General features: G+C 44.3%; 1 protein-coding gene across 1 annotated transcript in view; it reads left to right on the top strand.

The window, feature by feature from the left end:
* The first annotated feature begins 240 nt into the window (after window positions 1-240).
* LOC130282437 (cGMP-dependent protein kinase 2-like) overlaps window positions 241-20,836 on the top strand; it is a 201,128-nt gene continuing 180,532 nt past the window's right edge. The window contains exon 1 of the mRNA XM_056530692.1: window positions 241-592. The gene's annotated coding sequence lies outside the window, so the exon portion shown is untranslated. The remainder of the gene's footprint in view (window positions 593-20,836) is intronic.

Here is a 20,836-nt window from a genome sequence, read left to right as displayed (position 1 = left end):
CTACAGCTGTACCCACTCATAGTCGTGGAAAATATTCTATGGGTAATATACACTATACTGTATATGCAATGCATTTTCCAGACACAGAATGTGTAGAATGCTGCATTGTGAATGTTAAAGCCTTTCGCAGAGCATTGCAGGCACAATAAAAGGGTTACATGCCTTTTGCTGCCTCATGTTTCCCTGCAGATGGCACTCACAGTCTCTGTTCCCCATCCCATACACCCCTTCTGCTTTTCATATGTTCACAGCTGCTGTAAAACCTCTCCAGTTGCTGGAAGCCTTGACAGTAACTACACTTGTCACAGAGGTAGAGCGAAAATGCTACGGATTAAAACAGCATTCATGGCCTTACCCTCACTGCTTCCTTGCCTGCTACTCAGAGGTGACAACAGAAATGCCAGTCAAGGTGGATTTACCCTGCAAGCAAAGATGTAAAACAGCCAGGGGATGTCCATCCAGTGCAGTATCCTAAGAGGGACCTGCAGTCGTAAACATCAGCACCAAAGGGGCTACCTACAAGCAAGACCCCATACGGTGACCCGTGTACCTGTTACTAGGTTGAATTTTCATCTGGGTCAAGGAGTCTAAGGTAGGTTGGCCATGTAGACTGGTAGGTTCATTGTGCAGTTCATCTGGCTTGCAAACTTCCTGTACAGTTTGATGTAATGTCTTGCATTTGGTCCATCTGCATTGACTACAGCAACTTGCAGACTCCCTTTCTCTATGACACAATGATACAGGCAGGCAGCAGTGCACATCTCTCTTCATGTGTGACAAGTGATTACACGCGCACGCTGGTGCTGCTGCTTTGGCTTCCTCCATTCATTTTGTTCAGAGTGACAATGTATTTGCTGGGTATACAGAACCTCTGTCCAAAGCTGACACCACTGTGTCTATGTCCGTCCATGATAAGGTCATAATGGGTTGCTTGTCCTACAGGATTGCTTACCATACCTATTATAGGAATTTATTTGGCAGTTTTTCTTATTATTTTATGATGTCCGGTTATGTCAATGGAAAGCCATTTAAAGTGGCAGAATTTTTTTTTCATTTGTTGACACATACAGGAAATCCATACATGCATTTTTATCTAATGCATTATGTATCATGTATCCTATTATTCCTTTATGCTGTTGTGGAACTGTTTAAAGCAGCCAGTGCATGATTAATGTTGCATATGCGTATACCACTATCTCCGCACTCTGTCATGTTGAGTGGTTTCTCTTGTAGATAAAGCATGCTATAAATAATTTAGGTTTTAATAAACACTCAGTCTTGGAAAAAAGTTTAGTTATTATATAAAAATGGGATATTTTAAAGCAACTGCAGCGGTAGCCCTGCTGTCTTGTGTCCCGTCTTACACGCACCAGTACATTTTCTAATAATGTAATTGTACACCACATATAAAATACAGGAACCTTCGCCTACACATTACAAATATATAGTGAGAGGGCAAAACACCAATCATTTTCTGAAGCATAACCAAGTTCCAAACATATTGGTATGGATAAAGTAACTACTATGAAACTTATAGCAAATGCAGTACAACTAAGGCAGGTTAAAGGGGATCTTTTTTAGTTTAAAAAAAAATGCATACCGACTGAGATATATTTACCCTGATTTACCATACATGAATGGAGGGGGTGTGGCATGACATCACGACCACGGCCTACCAAATCAGGTGTTCTGAACATAATGTTTAGAATGCCTGACGTCTGGACGGAGATCGCGGGGAGTCCCAGAGGCGGGACCCTCACAAACAGACATCTTATCCCTTATCCTATGGATAGGAATAAGATGTATAGCAACGGAGTACCCCTTTAAGGTACTGCTAACATCTGCTTTTCAGATAAAAATTTAAACCATAATGCAATGCCGATTCCATTGAACAACAGACACCAGTATTGCCAGCTGAATGCAGTGTTTTTTTACGCATCAGAAATAACATAGCCTCTGACACAAATGTGGACATAGCCTAAACTTTTTTTATTGTGCCAATGTGGTGCTGTGCCCTTATACGGCCATTGAAAAGGGAAGTTTCTTCAAAGACTTAGCTGGCTGCTCTTAGTCCTTACTGTAGATAAGCTTTTGCTGTGAGTGTCTCAGTAGGTGAATAGATACATATATCACTGCAAGACCTTGAGGCACTTTGATTACTTTAAACACTTGATCAATGGTGTCAACAATGGGGCTTGTTGAGTTTTCTATACAAGTTCAAGTAGAACAGTTCCCAAATTAAAGGGTGAGAAAACAATAGTGTCACTTCAAGTTTGAGATAAGCATTTAGCGTAAATACAGTATATACAGTGGGGCAAAAAAGTATTTAGTCAGCCACCAATTTTGCAAGTTCTCCTACTTAAAAAGAGGAGAGAGGCCTGTGATTTTCATCATAGGTAAACCTCAACTATGAGAGACATAATGAGAAAAAAAATCCATAAAATTACATTGTCAAAAAAAAAAGTTCATCTCAATACTTTGTTATATACCCTTTGTTGGCAATGACAGAGGTTAAATATTTTCTGTGAGTCTTCACAAGGTTTTCACTCACTGGTATTTTGGCCCATTCCTCCATGCAGATCTCCTCTAGAGCAGTGATGTTTTGGGGCTGTAGCTGGGCAACACAGACTTTCAACTCTCTCCAAAGGTTTTCTAAGGGGTTGAGATCTGGACACTGGTTAGGCCACTCCAGGACCTTGAAATTCTTCTTACGAAGCCACTCCTTCGTTGCCCGGGCGGTGTGTTTGGGATCATTGTCATGCTGAAAGACCTAGCCACGTTTCATCTTCGATGCCCTTGCATGTCCCCATTCATTCTGTCCTTTACACGGATTAGTCATCCTGGTCCCTTTTCTGAAAAACAGCCCCAAAGCATGATGTTTCCACCCCCATGCATCACAGTAGGTATGATGTTCTTTGGATGCAACTCAGAATTCTTTCTCCTCCAAACACAACAAATTGAGTTTTTAGCAAAAAGTTCTACTTTGGTTTCATCTGACCATATGACATTCTCCCAATCCTCTTCTGTATCATCCAAATGCTCTCTAGCAAACTTAAGACGGGCCTGGACATGTACTGGCTTAAGCAGGGGGACATGTCTGGCACTGCATGATTTGAGTCCCTGGCGGCGTAGTGTGTTACTGATGGTAGCCTTTGTTACTTTGGTCCCAGCTCTATTTAGGTCATATACTAGGTCCCCCCGTGTAGTTCTGGGATTTTTGCTCACAGTTTTTGAGATCATTTTGACACCACGGGGTGAGATCTTGCGTGGAGCCCCAGATCGAGGGAGATTATCAGTGGTATTGTATGTCTTCCATTTTCTAATAATTGCTCCCACAGTTGATTTCTTCACACTAAGCTGCTTGCCTATTGCAGATTCAGTCTTCCCAGCCTGGTGCAGGTCTACAATTTTATTTCTGGTGTCCTTCAACAGCTGTTTGGTCTTGGCCATAGTGGAGTTTGGAGTGTGACTGTTTGAGGTTGTGGACAGGTGTCTTTTATACTGATAACAAGTTCAAACAGGTGCCATACAGGTAAAGAGTGGAGGACAGAGGATATTCTTAAAGAAGAAGTTACAGGTCTGTGAGACCAGAAATCTTGCTTGTTTGTAGGTGACCAAATACTTATTTTCCACCATAATTTGCCAATAAATTCTTTAAAATCAGACAATGTGATTTTATGGATTTATGTCTCTCATAGTTAAGGTATACCTATGATGAAAATTACAGGTCTCTCTTATGTTTTTAAGTGAAAGAACTTGCTCAATTGGTGGCTGACTACATACTATTTCGCCCCACTGTAAAAAAAAATTTAATCAACTGGTGCCAGAAAGTTAAACAGATTTATAAATTACTTCTATTTAAAAATATTAACCCTTCCAGTACATATCAGCTTCTGTATGTTCCAAGGCAAATTCTTTTCTTTTGAATTTCCTTTCTGTTTGACCACAGTGGATCATACAGCAGCTGATAAGTACTGGAAGAATTCATAGTAATTTAATTTAATAGAAATTACTTCTATAAAAAAATTAACATTTTTTAATGGAAGTAATTTACAAATCTGTTTAACTTTCTGGCACCAGTTGATTAAAAAAATAAAAATAAATGAGGTGCTGATACATAAAAAAAAACACCTGCCATAAGACCCCATTTTGTAAGCTGCATACTTTTAAATGGACACAGTCAGTATCAACAACTTTTATATGTTGTACATCTTGGCAAAACATTAAAGGGGTATTCCGCCCCTGGCATCTTATCCCCTATCCAAAGGATAGGGGATAAGATGTTAGATTGCTGCGGTCCCGATGCTGGGGAGCCCCGGGATCGCCGCTGCGGCACCCCGCCATCATTACTGCACAGAGCGAGTTCGCTCTGTGCGTAATGATGGGTGATACAGGGGCCGGAGCAGCGTGACGCCATGGCTCCGGCCCTCATGACATCTTGGCCCGTCCCCTTAATGCAAGTCTATGGCAGGGGGCATGACGACCGCCACGCCCCCTTCCCATAGACTTGTATTGACGAGGGTGGGCCGTGACGTCACGAGGGGCGGAGCCGTGACGTAACGATCCTCCGGCCCCTGTATTGCCCGTCATTACGTGCAGAGCGATCTCGCTCTGCGCAGTAATGATAGCGGGGTGCCGCAGCGGCGATCCCCGGGGTCCCCAGCAGCGGGAACCCCGGCGATCTGACATCTTATCCCCTATCCTTTGGATAGGGGATAAGATGTCTAGGGGCGGAATACCCCTTTAACCTTATATACCTAATATACTTTATGAAAATGTTTTCCTTATTTTCAATGAAATTATAGCTTATAAATAAGACCACCAGCGGTCCCCATATAGTCCAAAGCATAATCCTGTCCAGCTGCAGCATCATTTTTGTCCCAGCTGAAGCATAGGCTGGCACACAGTCCAGGAATTAAGGACAGGGCTAGCACTCATCTATGCTCACCCCTGGCCTGTCTATCAGACTCCTGAAAGTCCTGAAAGCATCTGAATGACCTAGTGAGTAACGTATATATGAGCATTTTTTTCTGTGTTAAGACAGGTATGCTTTAAAGATTTAATATAGAGGATAGTGAGCATAAAATAAAAAATGTAAGTTCTTCCAATATTATGGCCCTGATTTACTATTGTATACCTGACTTATTTTGTAAGGTTGTGCTCCAGAATTTGCACCAAAAGATGTAAAAACCCGACCAACTCTCCATTTTTCTCAGAAATCCCTAAAAGGGCCGTGGTCGCTGGGAAAAGGGAGGGGGATTCGCCAAAAAGGGTTCATGTCCCCTACATTTTCAAAAAATCCCAACATATTTACTAAGGATTCCACAGAAAATGTGGTGGATTTCAGCTCTTGAAAACCCCACAGCTCAGACCAGTTGTAAAAAAAAACAAGGAAAAGTGCAAGACGTAGGGAAACATTTGTAAATACTATGGGAAAATACTTTATTAAAGCCCACAAAGTAAACTACACTCCATTATTAGTAAATCAGGGCCTATGTAGTTTAACCACTTAACGACCACGGACATAAATGTACGTCCTGGTTTGGAGGTACTTTGCGCACCATGACGTAGATTTACATCTTGTGTATGACCGCGAGCATCGGAGCGGTGTTCGCGGCTTACACCGCAGGTCCCGGCTGCTATCAGCAGCCGGGGACCCGCCGGTAATGGCAGACATCCGCGATCGCGCGGATGTCCGCCATTAACCCCTCAGATGCCGTGATCTGTACAGATCACGGTATCTGCGGCAATGCGCAAGTTAAAATGGATGACCGGATCGCCTGCAGCGCTGCCGCGGTGATCCGATCATCTGTAATGGCGGACGGAGGTCCCCTCACCTGCCTCTGTCCGTCTCCTGCTCTGGTCTGAGATCGAGCAGACCAGAGCAGGAGATAGCCGATAATACTTATCAGTGCTATGCATAGCACTGAACAGAATTAGCAATCAAATGATTGCTATAGATAGTCCCCTATGGACATAAAAAGTGTAAAAGAAAATAAGTTGAAAAATGTAAAAATATATATATTTAACGAACATGAATATATATTTAACGAACATATTTAACGGAGCGAACACGCTCCGGGCACTGATTACAAACGGGGTGCCGCGTGCATGATCTCGGGGGTCCCCAGCTGCGGGACTCCCGCGATCAGGCATCTTATCCCCCATCCTTTGGATAGGGGATAAGATGTTTAAGCACCGGAGAACCCCTTTAAGGTGAAAATGTGCTTGGTCCTTAAGGGGTTAAGCAACACAGGAGAATAAGCACTCCAAAATTGTTACAGTAGTACCCGATATATGGTAATAAGCTGCTGTTTAGACATACAATAATAGGGCTCAGAGGGGCCCATTTTGCATATTTAATGCAGATTTTGCTGCAACTGTTTTTGGGAAAAATTGGCAAAAAACATTTTCGGTTAATGGAGCTATACAAGGTGTTATGTTATGTGCTCCGTGAGCGCATGGTCCCGTTACCTACTGCTGCCGGCGGGGCTGGGATTGGCATCGTGGGACACGCCCGCATGCGAATCCCAGCCTGTCACTCACCTGGTGCTTCTCCTGTCCCGCATCTGCCTCTCTGCTCCGGCGTGCTAATGTCCCCGTCCCCTAGGGCGCGCGTACCGGAGCTTTCAGATTTAATGGGCCAGTGCGCCCATTAGTGAAGTAACACCTGTGGCTCATTGATAAATTCCTCCACCTCCCACACTTCCCTGCCGGATCTTTGTTGCCCCAGTGCCTGAGAGAAAGCATTACTGAGAGTTGCCATGTATCATACCCTTTGCTCCATGACCTCACCTTGCTCCTTTGCCACCTGCCTACTGACCACTTGCTAAGGTTCCTGACTACGCTACTGTGCCGCCAGCCCTGACCTTCTGCTATCCTGACCATGAGTTTCCTTATCCCACCTGTGCCTCGAATCTCCTCAGCCGCCTGTGTGGTCGAGCTGTGCCAGGGGTAGTGACCTAGGTGTAGCCTGCTGCAGCAAGTCCATCCCGCTTTGTGGTGGGCTCTGGTGAAAACCAGTGGCACCTTAGACTCTGCTCCCTGGTACAGTCTGAGTCATCTACCACACAGGTCCAGCGGATCCACTATCATCAGTGTTCCAGTCTACTGAAACGTGAGTGTTACACAAGGGCTTGTGTTTTTTGTAACAAGCTGTAGTTTTATTGGTACTATTGTGGGATACATATGACTTTTTGTTTAGTTTTTATTAAAAGTTTTGAAAAGGCAAAATGAAGAAAAATTTAGTTCTGTCAATTTTTTTTTATGACATGTAGGACATGTTATCTTTATTTTGTGTGTCAGTACGATTATGGCGCTTTACATATTTTTTATGTTTTTCTTCCTTTTTACAACAAAATTGTTCTATTTTATGGTTCTGTTCTATTCAGACATAACTTTTTTTATTTTTCAGTCAACATAGTTGTGTGAGAGTTGTACTTTTTACCTTTTGGTCACTTTTTCCTCTTTTCTTTAGAAGCAAGGGCCCAGATTTATCAAACTGTGTGAGAGAAAATGTGGAATGATTTTCTCACAGCAACCAATCACAGCTCAGCTAACGAGCTCTGGTAAAGTGAAAGCTGAGGTGTGATTGCTGCTGTGGGGAAATCACTCTACTTTTTCTCTCACACAGTTTGATAAATCTGGGCCAAGGTAACCAGAATTAGCAATTTTGATGTGCCTTTCTTTTTTTACGCCATACACTGTGCGGCATAAATAGCATTATAGTTTTATAGTTGTTGCCAATGCAGCAATTCCTAAAATGTATGTTTTTGTTTTGTTTTTGTCATATACTTAAGTGATAATATAGCTCTTTATTGGGAAAGGTGCAATTTTTTGTTTTTACATATTTAAGGGACTTGAACCTGCGATCCTCTGATCGCTAGTAAATTACACACAGGTACATTTGTACTGCTGAGTACTATACACTGTCAGTATTGCAATAAAAGTAAGGCTGAGCATCACAGGCTTCCACAACAGGCAGAACTGAGGAGCAATGATCAGGGCTTTCGACTGCACAATATTTTAATATAGTACCAACATATTCTGCAGCACTGTACAGAGATTGTCCTCACCCACTCTCTTCAATTTAAATTCATGCAACATTTCTATATAACAATCTAGTTAGAGTACATAGGCCCGTGATGACACAGTTCAGTGCATCCCAAGTGTATGCCCTGAACTCAGACAGAGCCTAACACAGCAATGATTGCTAGCTGCAAAGGAAGGTGCTGCAACGCATGGCTTGAAGTGAATAATTCTTGTCATGTTTGTTGTAAAGGTGACTTCTTTTTCTTTGCTTCTGAAAAAAATGCCATGCATTTCAAGCATTTTCATTACATTTATAGCAAGCATTTTGGTGGGATTTTGTCAAATTGTTACATTTTTATTGGCTTTTTTTTAAGTCTAGGAATCTAGGATGCAGTAAATTCGAGTCATCAGACTTGCAGATGGGCCAGGACTTGCAGCCACTATATGGAGGCAGAAATGTGCCCACATTACACCTGGGTGAAACTGGCCTTATGAAGATTCTAATGCAACATATCACATCCATTTGATCACCTGAGAAGTGTTTGTTCTAAAAAAAAGAAAAGGATAAAAGCAGAAGTTTGCAGAGGTCTCAAGTTTTACAAAAACACTACAGTTAGCAGGTAAAAGCCTTAAAGCATACCTGTTGCTTCAAAAGATAAAAAAAAAACTGCAGTATTTTGTTTTATTAACCCTTTACAGTGGTGGTAAGGGGATTTTAGTGCTCTCACTAATCTTATTAAAGGGGTACTCCGGTGCTTAAACATCTTATCCCCTATCCAAAGGATAGGGGATAAGATGCCTGATCGAGGGAGTCCCATCGCTGGGGACCCCCGTGATCATGCACGCTGCACCCCGTTTGTAATCAGACCCGGAGCATGTTCGCTCCGGGTCTGATTATGGTCGACCGCAGGGCGGGCGGTGTGTGACGTCACGCCTCCGCCCCCGTGTGACGTCACGCTCCGCCCCTCAATGCAAGCCTACGGGAGGGGGCGTGATAGCTATCACGACCCCTCCTGTAGGCTTGCATTGAGGGGCAGAGCGTGACGTCACACGGGGGCGGAGGTGTGACGTCACACTCCGACGGCCCTGCGGTCACTGGTAATCAGTTCCGGAGCGAACACGCTCTGGGGACTGATTACAAATGGGTTGCCGCGTGCATGATCCCGGGGGTCCCCAGCTGCGGGATTCCCGCGATCAGGCATCTTATCCCCTATCCTTTGGATAGGGGATAAGATGTTTAAGCACCGGAGTACCCCTTTAATAACATTAAATCAACTGGTGCCAGAAAGTTAAACAGATTTGTAAATTACTTCTATTAAAAAATCTTTATCCTCCCAGTACTTATTAGTAGCTGTATGCAGGGAACAGAACAGAGCCACCTAGTTGGCTTTTTTATAATCACATTAAAAACATATAAAGGTTGAGAATTTTAACAGCGAGTAAATAGCGAAGTGTCTTATAATTACATAAGGAACAATATATTAAAAGTTTAGTTTGGTGACAAGTACTCAGTGGACAAGCATACAAAATCAGCAGGTGATCAAATGATTTTTTCCTTTACTGTAGCATTTATAAAAGTGCACTGAACTAAACAGACTAGTACTGTGCTAGTGATGGTTTTCAGTATGCTGCTATAAATGGCATGTGAAGGTTACAGATGCACTGGCAAGGTACTTTGTGAGCAGAAAGGAAAGAAATAGCAGCACAGCAAAGAATGGACAATTCAGAATACGGAACTTTGCTGCTTTTGCTGCTGATGATATTGAGAAGCTAAAGGAAGGAGGGTGTTACATTCAGGAGGCAGCACTGTGTGTATATAGTAGGAGAAACACAACATATAGCTGCCCAGAACTTTATGGTTGGTCAGAGATCAGAGGAAAGCCTTGGTTCTGAAACTGTGTTTTTAAAACTGAGCAAAGCAATTTAGAAATAGATTTTTCTTGACATATTGTACTTTAGATTTGTGGTTAATTTTTTTCTTTGATAACGATTTGTTGACATGCAGAAATTTTTTCTTTTTAAACTCCAAAATATTGCGAAAATTTTGAAAATCTCAAACTTTTTTAAATTATGGGTTTTTTATGGCATCCACTGTGCATAAAAATTTGTTTATCCCTAGTCTTTAAGTCAGTACGATTATAGTGATACCCAATTTATATAGATTTTTCTGTTCTTTTCTTTTTCCTTTTCACAACAAAATCCTTTTATTTTCTCTTTTTTGTGTTGCCATGTTCCGACAGCCATAACTTTTTATTTGTCATCCGACCACATTGTGTGAGGGCTTATTTTTTGTGGAACAAGCTGTACTTTTTATTGGTACCATTTTTGCGATTTATGCTTCCATTTGATAATTTTTATTCCAAGTTTTGGACCTAAATAAGCAATTCTTGCACTTTTTTGTTGTTTTTTATTGCATTCACAGTACGGGATAAAAAAAATCATTGTTTTATTGTAAAAGTTATTATGAACTTGGCAATACCTAGTACTTTTGTACTGCAGCATGGTATAACTGTCAGTATTAGGCTAGTTTCACAAAGCAGTTGTGCTCCGTCCTTAAACAGCCATCAGGTTCTTTTTTTTTTTTTTTTCAGCCTTTAACGTCTGTTTTTGGGATGGGGCTTACTATAATGGGGTCCTTCAGGGGCCGTTATTTTGTAATGGAACTAACAAGAGAAAAAGACGGTGCAAGCAGTCATTTTTCTCCAGCTATTCCCCCGGGCTCCCCCGACGGCCATCACACTTCCATGTGCTAACGGCAGTGTGAAAGAAGCCTTACCCTGACACTCAGCCTTGGAAATCGAGTCTTTGACTGGACCTAACAGGCTGCTGTATTTTGCAGACAGGAGGCCATCAGCTGGCCTCCTTCTGCCATAGCAACCATTGGGACCCCATGATCCTCCCCTGTCAATCCTATAGAAGCAGTGGTCAGTACTAAAATGTTGCTTTCCAACCACTCAAAACAGTGCATGCAGCTGTGTGTCAGGTTACCTGGAATTCATCAGGAGACCATTAAATGCATCTTTTGCATATTCATACTTCTCTGATGAGGCTTAAAATTGACTTTCTTCATATAATTATTCAATAGATGAGAATATCTTACAAAAAAAAAAAGTGGTAACTTTTAAAATGTCTGTTTTTTGTTGTTTTTTTTACATTGGGAATGACATAAAATTTGGATTATGCAAGACAACTCTGTAAAAGAAATGTTACAGGGTAGAAACTGTGATATGTAGACAGGCATAGTTTATATCTTGTGCTCATCTCATTCATCACTTTTGTCACTTTATTTTTTGAGCTATATATGCTTTGAAGAAACTATTTGGCTTGAAAAAACCCAGATATACTTAATGAGTTGGTGTCAACTCTCCTGACAGGTTTATTTTCCATAAAATAACAATTTTGAAGCACTTTTCTTAGAACACTGCATTGTGTCATTACTGTTCTTGTTTCTAGAAACATATAAATAAATTCTGAACTGGATGTTACTAGAGATGAGCGAACTTTTCAAAAATTTGATTCGAGCGATTCGCCGAATTTTCCCAAAAAGTTTGTTTCGATCCAAATTTGTTCGCGGCGAATCAATATTAAAAAAGGCTATTTCTAGCCTACATACAGCCTCTATAGGGGTATAGAACACTTTGCTGTGTCCTAAAACGCATATGGAGTGTGCTGGGGTAGTGAAATAATACTGTTATTCAGAATAGCATGCAGATTACCGGCATCGCTCTTAGAATCACTGCTGCACAGCAGCACAATGACAGAGCCTAGTGGTGGCATCAGTGTCAGGAGACCATATAGTGACTGAATGACATAGCGTGGAGGTGTTGGCAGCATGAGGACACCATATGGTGGCTGAATGGCACAGCGTGGAGGTGTTGGCAGCATGAGGACACCATATAGTGGATGAATGACACAGCGTGGACATGTTGGCAGCAACAGGAGACCATTTAGTGGCTGAATGGCATAGTGTGGAGTTGGCTGATGCACTAGTACACTACACACCAGGGCTTCACAATCCCCCCCAAAAAACAACACAATATATGACATTTTTGACAAAGATTTCTTATAGGTGGCACCCGCTATCCAAAAATGAGAAATTTCCAGAGCCAGGCCCAACCTCTGCGGCATCAGGAACCCATATATTGCCTGAAAGACACAGCCTGGAGTTGGCTGATGCACCAGTACACACCCGGGCTTCACAATCCCCTCCAAAAAACAACAACATTTTTGAAATTTTTTAAAGAAATACCTTTGTGTAAGAACAAGCGCATATCCAACAGTTCACAAGACTCTATAATGCAGGACGGTGGACCACCCAAAGACATTCTTCTCAAAAATAATAAACCACACAATGTTAGAATTTTTTTTTACAAAAAAACTAATTCAATATGTGTGTAAGTGCATCTGTCTCCAAAAGATCAGATCACCAAAGGACTTTTTTCACCCAAAATGATGAAGCAGAGTTAATCCCTGTCCGTATTTTATTTATTTTTTTAATTTTCATTAAAAAATCACACTCAACAAGAGTTCCGTTGTGTAACGATTAGTATTCTGGAAAATTCTATTTTATTACCGATAAAATTATCAGTAAATAAAAAAAAAAACACTACGCAAGAGTGTTTAATTAATTACCCCATACATTACACCAGGAGCAGTCAGGAGTAGGCCTCAGCAGTACCCAAGAGGCTTTAATAACCCCCTACCTTTGCACGATCAATTGCGAGATCGAGCAATACCAGGTGTGTTATGACCTCAGATTTCCGGGGACGCAGCCGCGCTCCACTGAACGGATTAGCGTATCTCTATCTTTCAAGGACAGGTGCGCGTTGCATGCTGAAACCAGTTCGTGATAGGGATCTGGGATTGCAATTATTTAACCTTAAAACGAGGAATTACCAGTAAATGAGGGTCATAAACTGGCGTTGATTAAGACCCTGCCCTTTGTACACACCGCCCGTCGCTATAAGCGATTGGATTAGTTAGTGAGTTGGTTAGTGAGGTCCATGGATCGGCCCAGGCGGGGTAGGAGAAGGCCCTGGCAGAGCGCCGAGAATTTAAGGATCATTGTTGAAATTTGCATTAAGCATGTATTTAGCTACTGCTAAACATCCAAAAATTTAAGGCCCAAGGCCAGAGGCACCAGGGAGGCAAGTAGTTTCTGAAAGACACAGAATGAGTCTGGATCATGCATTTGCAGTACCCAAGAGGTTTTCATAACCCCTTACATTTAAAGATCAATGTTTACATTTGCATTAAGCATGTGTTTAGCTACTGCTAAACTTCAAAAAATTATAGGCCCAAGGCCAGAAGCATCAGTTTTCCCCATATTAGGAGCATAGTTGTCCCCCAGGTTAGGCAGCATAGACGTTACCCAGATTAGGCAGCATACATGTCCCCCAGATTAGGAGCATAGTTGTCCCCCAGATAAGGAGCATGGTTGTCCCCCAGATTAGGCAGCATAGATGTACCCCAGATTAGGAGCATACCTGTCCCCCAGAGTAGGCAGCATAGAGGTCCCCCGAATTAGGAGCATACTTGTCCCCCAGATTAGGCAGCATAGATGTCCCCCAGATTAGGAGCATACTTGTCCCCCAGAGTAGGCAGCATAGAGGTCCCCCGAATTAGGAGCATACTTGTCCCCCAGAGTAGGCAGCATAGATGTCCCCCAGATTAGGAGCATACTTGTCCCCCAGATTAGGCAGCATAGATGTCCACCAGATTAGGAGCTTAGTTGTCCCCCAGATTAGGAGCATAGTTGTCCCCCAGATAAGGAGCATAGTTGTCCCCCAGATTAAGCAGCATAGATGTCATCCAGATTAGGCAGCATAGATGTCCCCCAGATTAGGCAGCATAGATGTCCCCCAGATTAGGCAGCATAGATTTCCCCCAGATTAGGAGCATAGTTGTCCCCCAGATTAGGCAGCATAGATGTCACCCAGATTAGGTAGCATAGATGTCCCCCAGATTAGGCAGCATAGATGTCCCCCAGATTAGGCAGCATAGATGTCCCCCAGATTAGGAGCATAGTTGTTCCCCAGATTAGGCAGCATAGATGTCACCCAGATTAGGCAGTATAGATGTCCCCCAGATTAGGAGCATACTTGTCCCCCAGAGTAGGCAGCATAGATGTCCCCCAGATTAGGAGCATACTTGTCCCCCAGATTAGGCAGCATAGATGTCCACCAGATTAGGAGTTTAGTTGTCCCCCAGATAAGGAGCATGGTTGTCCCCCAGATTAGGCAGCATAGATGTCCCCCAGATTAGGCAGCATAGATGTCCCCCAGATTAGGCAGCATAGATGTCCCCCAGATTAGGCAGCATAGATGTCCCCCAGATTAGGAGCATAGTTGTCCCCCAGATTAGGCAGCATAATTGTCCCCCAATCAGCGCGGGACGGTCAGAGCCAATCAAAGGGCCGTATGTGGCAAGCGGGCCGTACAATGCCCAGGTCTGTCCCAGATGGTTTCATAACCAACCACAATAGAGAAAATTTTGTTGTAGGAGCATGGTCAATCTACTCAGACCCATCTGTCATTGGTGGCTGGAAATCCTGGCTGATCCATCCCTGATTCATCTTGACAAACATCAGTCTCTCCCCATTTTTGGTGGACAGACGAGTTTGCCTTGGGGTGATTATGGCCCCGGCCGCACTAAACACCCGCTCTGATGGCACACTACTGGCCGGGCAGGACAGCTTTTCCAGGGCAAACTCCGCTAGTTGCGACCAAAAATCGAGTTTGGCTGCCCAGAAGTCCAGCGGATCTTCAATGGTTGTTGGCAGGGTCATGTCGAGGTAAGCCACCACCTGCTGGTTCAGGTCCTGCTCCATGTCCACCTGCTTCTGATGAGTAGCTTCACTATGCGGCTGAAGGAAGCTACTCATCAGCGACTGTAGACTTAGGCTGCTGCTGATTGAGCCGGTACTGCTCCTGCCACCCCTCCCCTTCCCAGCAGCCGTGGCAATGGAAGGTGAGCGCAGAGGGCCCCCCGAGTCAGTCCTGCGAGTGGATGGACCATATGGCCGATTAGCATCGGCCAACGGACTACGTAGAAGCTCCCTGAAGTAGGTCAGTTTGTCCTCCCTCTCAGTGGGTGTAAAAAAGGCCCCCATTCTGGGCTGGTAGCGAGGGTCTAATAAGGTGGAGATCCAGAAGTCATTGCGCTGACGAATTTTTACAATTCGGGGGTCACTACGCAAGCAACTCAGCATTCATCTTGCCATTTGTGACAGTGACTCGCTGGGACTACATGCCTCCATCTCCACTGTATACTGCCACGGTGTGTCTGGGTCCTCTGTCTCGCCTCCCTCGTAATAACCCTCCAGCTCCTCTGGCTGCTCCTGCTCCTCCTCTCCTGTCCAATGACCAGAAACACCGGCCATCTCATCCACCGTAAACTGTGCTCCGCTATGCCCCTCATCATCCTCCTCCAGTTCATCCCCCACAGGACTCATGTAGCCTTCTGATGTAGGCGCAACGTCTCCATTGCAGTGACCAGCCATGTTTTCAATAATTTTTTGGAGTAAATGTAGGAGTGGAATTACGTCGTTCATGGCGTAATTTGAGCGACTAACAAAAAATGTGGCTTCCTCAAAGGGCCTCAGCAAACGACAGGTGTCACGCATGAGCTGCCACTCATTCACATTAAAGTTACACAGGGGAGTACTCCTATCTGCTTGTATCATCAAAAAATCCGTGATGGCTTTTCTTTGTTCGTATAGTCTGTCCAACATATGGAGTGTGGAATTCCAACCTGTGGCAACGTCACAAATGAGACTATGTTGTGGGATACCGTTCTGACACTGCAGCTCAAGCAAAGTGTGCTTGGCGGTGTACGAGTGGCTGAAGTGCATGTACAGTTTCCTTGCCATGTCAGGACGTCTTGCAAATGGGGTGAACACTTGATGAACTTCTTGACAACCAGATTCAACACGTGTGCCATGCAGGGTGAATGGTTCACACATCCTTGTCGCAGCGCGGCCACAATGTTCTTCCCATTGTCGGTCACCATGGTTCCCATTTCCAGATTTCGTGGAGTAAGCCATACTCAGATTTCTTCCCTAATGAACTTCAGCAGTTCCTCCCCTGTGTGACTCCGTTCGCCAAGACAAACCATGTGAAGGACGGCTTGACACCGCTGTGCCCTACAAACGTGGTACGATGAAGGGCCACCAAGATTTGGACGTGCAGTGGAGACCGAGGACACGGGGGAGGAGGAGGAGGCGCACACTGTAAAAGGACCAACTGCCTGGGAGCGAGAGCGTGGAGGAGGAAGCGGTGGGACCTGTCCAAGTTGCTGTTGTGGCTGTGCAGGAACAACATTTACCCAGTGGGCCGTAAAAGACATGTATTGACCCTGCCCATAGTTACAGCTCCACACGTCGGCACTGCCGTGCACTTTTGAACACACCGACAGGCTCAAGGACTGGCCCACCTTCTCTTGTACAAACTTATGCAGGGCTGGTACTGCCTTCTTTGCAAAGAGATGACGGCTTGGGACTCTCCACCTCGGCTCGGCACAAGCCATCAATTCCCTGAAAGCTGCAGAGTCCACCAGTTGGAAAGGGAGGGACTGCAAAACCAGCAACTTGGACAGGAGCACATTCAACTTCTGCACCGTTGGATGAGTGGGCGCATACTGTTGTCTCTTGGACATGACTTCGACGATCGATTGTTGGTGGATTGGCTGACTACGAGCGGAAGAAGCAGGAGCGCAAGAAGGAGGGTTTGACACAATGCTCCCTTCGGCTGAGGTGGTGGAGCCTTGGCTGGATGACGGAGGGAGCGGATGGCCACTGGGTGATGCGGCAGGCTGGACCACTACATCGGAGCCACGGTTATCCCAGGCCGCTTTATGGTGGCGAATCATGTGTTGACGCAGGGCCGTGGTGCCGAGATTGGGACCCTGGCCACGCTTCACTTTCTGCCGACAGATTTTGCATGTGACTACGCTAAGGTCCTCCGGATTCTTTATGAAGAACAACCACACCGCAGAGTAGCTTATTTTCCCACCCGCAGTCTGCACTATTTCACTGCAATTGGCGCCGTCTCCAGGAACCCCTGTTCCACTACCTCCCTGAATGGTAGCTTGCCGCGAAGCAGGTGGTCTCCCCCTGGCACGTTTGGCTCCTGAATTTCCACTACTGCCACCCATGCTGATTGCCAACCGTGCTACCGCCTTGCTGCCTCATAGACAAAGAGCAAATCTCTTCTCCTGATGATGATGAAGCCCCGTCTTCTGCACCCGGCTCCCAATTGCGATCAGCTTCATCATCATCAAAAGATGTGCGCACCTCACTGATGTCCTCCTCGTGTTCCACAACAGTGTCTGCCTCAGGACCCTGAACAATTGAAACACCGCCTCCCACGTCACTCTCCGCATCACTACTTGCCCGCCTTGCGGAGCAAGCGACGCATTTCTCCTCACATTCTTGGCTGCCCATTAGCTGCTGACTGTCCTCTATTGAATCGTCCTCAGTAAATAGTGGAGCTGAACCTAAAGCATGAGATACTTCTTTGGGAGAGGGAACAGCATACGACAAAGGCAATGGGATTACGGGGACTGCTCCCGGGCCATGCCAACTGAGGGTTGTGTCTGAGGAACCCACCGACTCTTGACTGGGGTTGTCACATGTCGCTTGTGATGATGGGGATGAGTGTGCAAACCAATTGACGAGGAGAGATGGGTCGACGAAACAACCGCTGGGTGTTAACTGGAGCTCAGGCCTATTGCTGCGACTCCTGCTGCCACTCGCCCCAAGTCTGCTGCCAACTCTGCCTGACGTATGTAGGCCTCTGCCCCTTCTCTGTGCACGTCCTGGCACTTCCCTGCCTGACATACTTAGTGCGTTTATGAGGGTATAGAACAGCAGCAGGCGATTACTTGCATCTGTCCTTTCAAAGTATATAGGCCCTAGACAGAAATACAGGTACTAAATAGTACACTACTTGGTTGTATGTATGCCCTTTGCAATGATGAGCGCACTGTTAAGCGTATTTGTACGCAGGGAAAACTTTTTTTTTCTTTAATACACCGGTAGATGTATAACGTGTGGTATAACACTGAATTTAGCACAGAGACAGAAAAAAAGGTAGTATATGCTACGCTATTTGCTTGTATGTAGGCCCTTTGCAATGATAAGGCCACTGTTAAGCGTATTTGTACGCAGGAAAAAAAATGTTTTTCTTTAATACACCGGCAGGTGTATAATGTGTGGTATAACACTGAATTTAGCACAGAGACAGAAAAAAAGGTAGTATATGGTACGCTATTTGCTTGTATGTAGGCCCTTTGCAATGATAAGGCCACTGTTAAGCGTATTTGTACGCAGGAAAAACTTTTTTTTTTCTTTTATACACCGGCAGGTGTATAACGTGTGGTATAACACTGAATTTAGCACAGAGACAGAGTAACAGTTTAAAAATGGTAAAAAGGCACTAAAGTCCACACTAATATGACTTATTTCTGAACAGCAGCAGGACCCAACAGTGCAGCACCACAAAAAAAAAATCCAGGGATTAAACCCTAAATTGCACTCTGTCACACAATTCTGAGCAGCAGAAGATTTGTGGAGCAAATAAAATTAAACTCAATTGGGCTGAAAAATGAGGAGATAAGATGCTTCAGAAAGTTCAGGCAGCTTGGAGATCTGTATGAGGCAGATAACAGCTATCTGCCCCTCTCTGCTGCAATGCTCAATAACGTGAATAGGAGGTTTAGCTATCAATGATCCTTCTCAGTGTAACAGCAAAGCACTCTGCACTCCTGTCTTTCCCTAATGCTGATGTGACTAGCAGTTGCAGTGTAACACTGTGGTATGAGCTATTCACACACACGCAGTCCCGTCCTCTCCATCTGAGTGCATAGATGAAATGAAGAGGCAAGATGGCCGCCGATTATATAGGGGCTTTGACATCACAGGGGTCAGTGAACACTGATAGGCTGCATCTCACAAGTGATTCAGGCCTACCTTCATTCCCGCCGCTGTTTCCCGCCCTCCCATAATCCCCTGCCCCATGTGGATCCGCGATCTTAGGTCTCCAATAGCCTGGAACGCTGTTAAATGGAGTTTAATGAAGCGATTTGCGCGATAGAATCGCGGCGATATTCGTATTCGTTGCAAATCGAATTTTTCATGAAATTCGTAACGAATTTGGGTTCGACAACTTCGATTCGCTCATCTCTAGATGTTACCATTCCCTTATCAAAGGGGTGTGTCCCGCACAGTCTCACTCTGATTGGACTAGGCAGTTGTCAGGGACCGACCAGGGGACAGGGAGAGTGAGCCCTAAACTGACCCTAAAACCACTCTCCCTGCCTACTTGCCCATCCACCCTAAATGGTGGACCGACAACTGGCCACCGCAGAGCTAAAGTGCCTAATAGAAACACATACTAAAAAATTGTTGGTCAGAAACCAGAAACATAACAATTGAACTCTACAGTAAAAATTTCAGAGGACACTATAGATCAGCGGTCATGAACAGAGGACGCTATAGATAAGTGGTCAAGAACAGAACTCCAAAGATCTGAATAAAGAACTAATAAACATATCAAGTTCAAAACACCAGACAGGAAAAAGTATAAGTCTGAACATACTCCAGAACAAACACAGGAATAAAAATACCCTCTGAGTCCCCACAGACAGGTAAACGGGATCTATCGCTAAACAGGAATTATCGCAATCCCACATAAAACCTCCAGTAGACACAAAGTCCCCATGGACCAGTAAAAGGGATGCCTAGATACACAGGATATATTTATAGAACACTGTTCACACTGAACACAAGACAGGAATAATCGCAATCCCTTCTGAAGCGGTAACAGGGATCTAACACAGGGCACTGTTCACACTGGACACAAGACTGGACACTGGAAGTAACCATTAATAATAAATCCAAATAGACTACTGGCCAGCGGCACACTCAGCAGTGTGGTCAGAAGCTGACCCAGTAGGAAAACAGTAATAGAAAACACAGAACTTCATATGAATGGATACAAGAGAAAACACAGTCTGAACAGACACATAGCAAAAAGAATATACAAATCTTAAAACTGACTAAACAAACACAGATTAAAATCCACTATAAGCATGCCACCTAACCATGGCTAATACCAGAAAATACAAAGTGCATGCTAAGACAGAGATAGTACATTAACAGCTCAAATAATGAGTGTTTCACCAAGAGCTCCAAAGCAGCATGTCCAGCATGTTAGCAAGTCAGGATATAATGAAGTCAAACACCAGCCCAGAGGCTAGACTGGGCTGATTTTAAATCGACACATCATTGGAGCTTTTGGCTGAAAAAGCTAGAGTTATTAACTATTCCCTGGCCGGGGAACATAAAAATGTTCACACACAACCAAACCAATAGCTGTGTGTGAACACGACATGACAGCAGTGACTTGTCCCTAACAGATAAGCATTTGTCAAATTATTCTTAGATTTCTAGGAATAACAAAGGTACAGATAATCATAGTGCTATAAGTAAATATACAGTTCTAAAATGCTAAAATAATAAGGAATAGAAGTATTTACTGAAAGATACACATCAAGAGAGATGACTAGTCCCCTTCAAATGTGCTTCAGATATTTAAGAGATATCTGCAACATATGCCATAAATTCCTGAATATCTGGCACCCTTACTAATGTAAAGAATGGGGATTCAATGAGCCCCATCCTGCCTAGAGAGATTGTGGTGGCTACGGAAGTGATGAGTGGGTGTAACGCCGAGCGCTCCGGGCCCCGCTTCCCCTCCGGAGCGCTCGCGCCGTTACTCCTCTGCTTGCAGCGCTCCGGTCTGCG

This window comes from Hyla sarda, chromosome 7 (genome assembly GCF_029499605.1).
Source record: "Hyla sarda isolate aHylSar1 chromosome 7, aHylSar1.hap1, whole genome shotgun sequence".
Classification (NCBI taxonomy): Eukaryota; Metazoa; Chordata; class Amphibia; order Anura; family Hylidae; genus Hyla; species Hyla sarda.
This window is presented reverse-complemented; position numbering and strand designations above follow the sequence as displayed.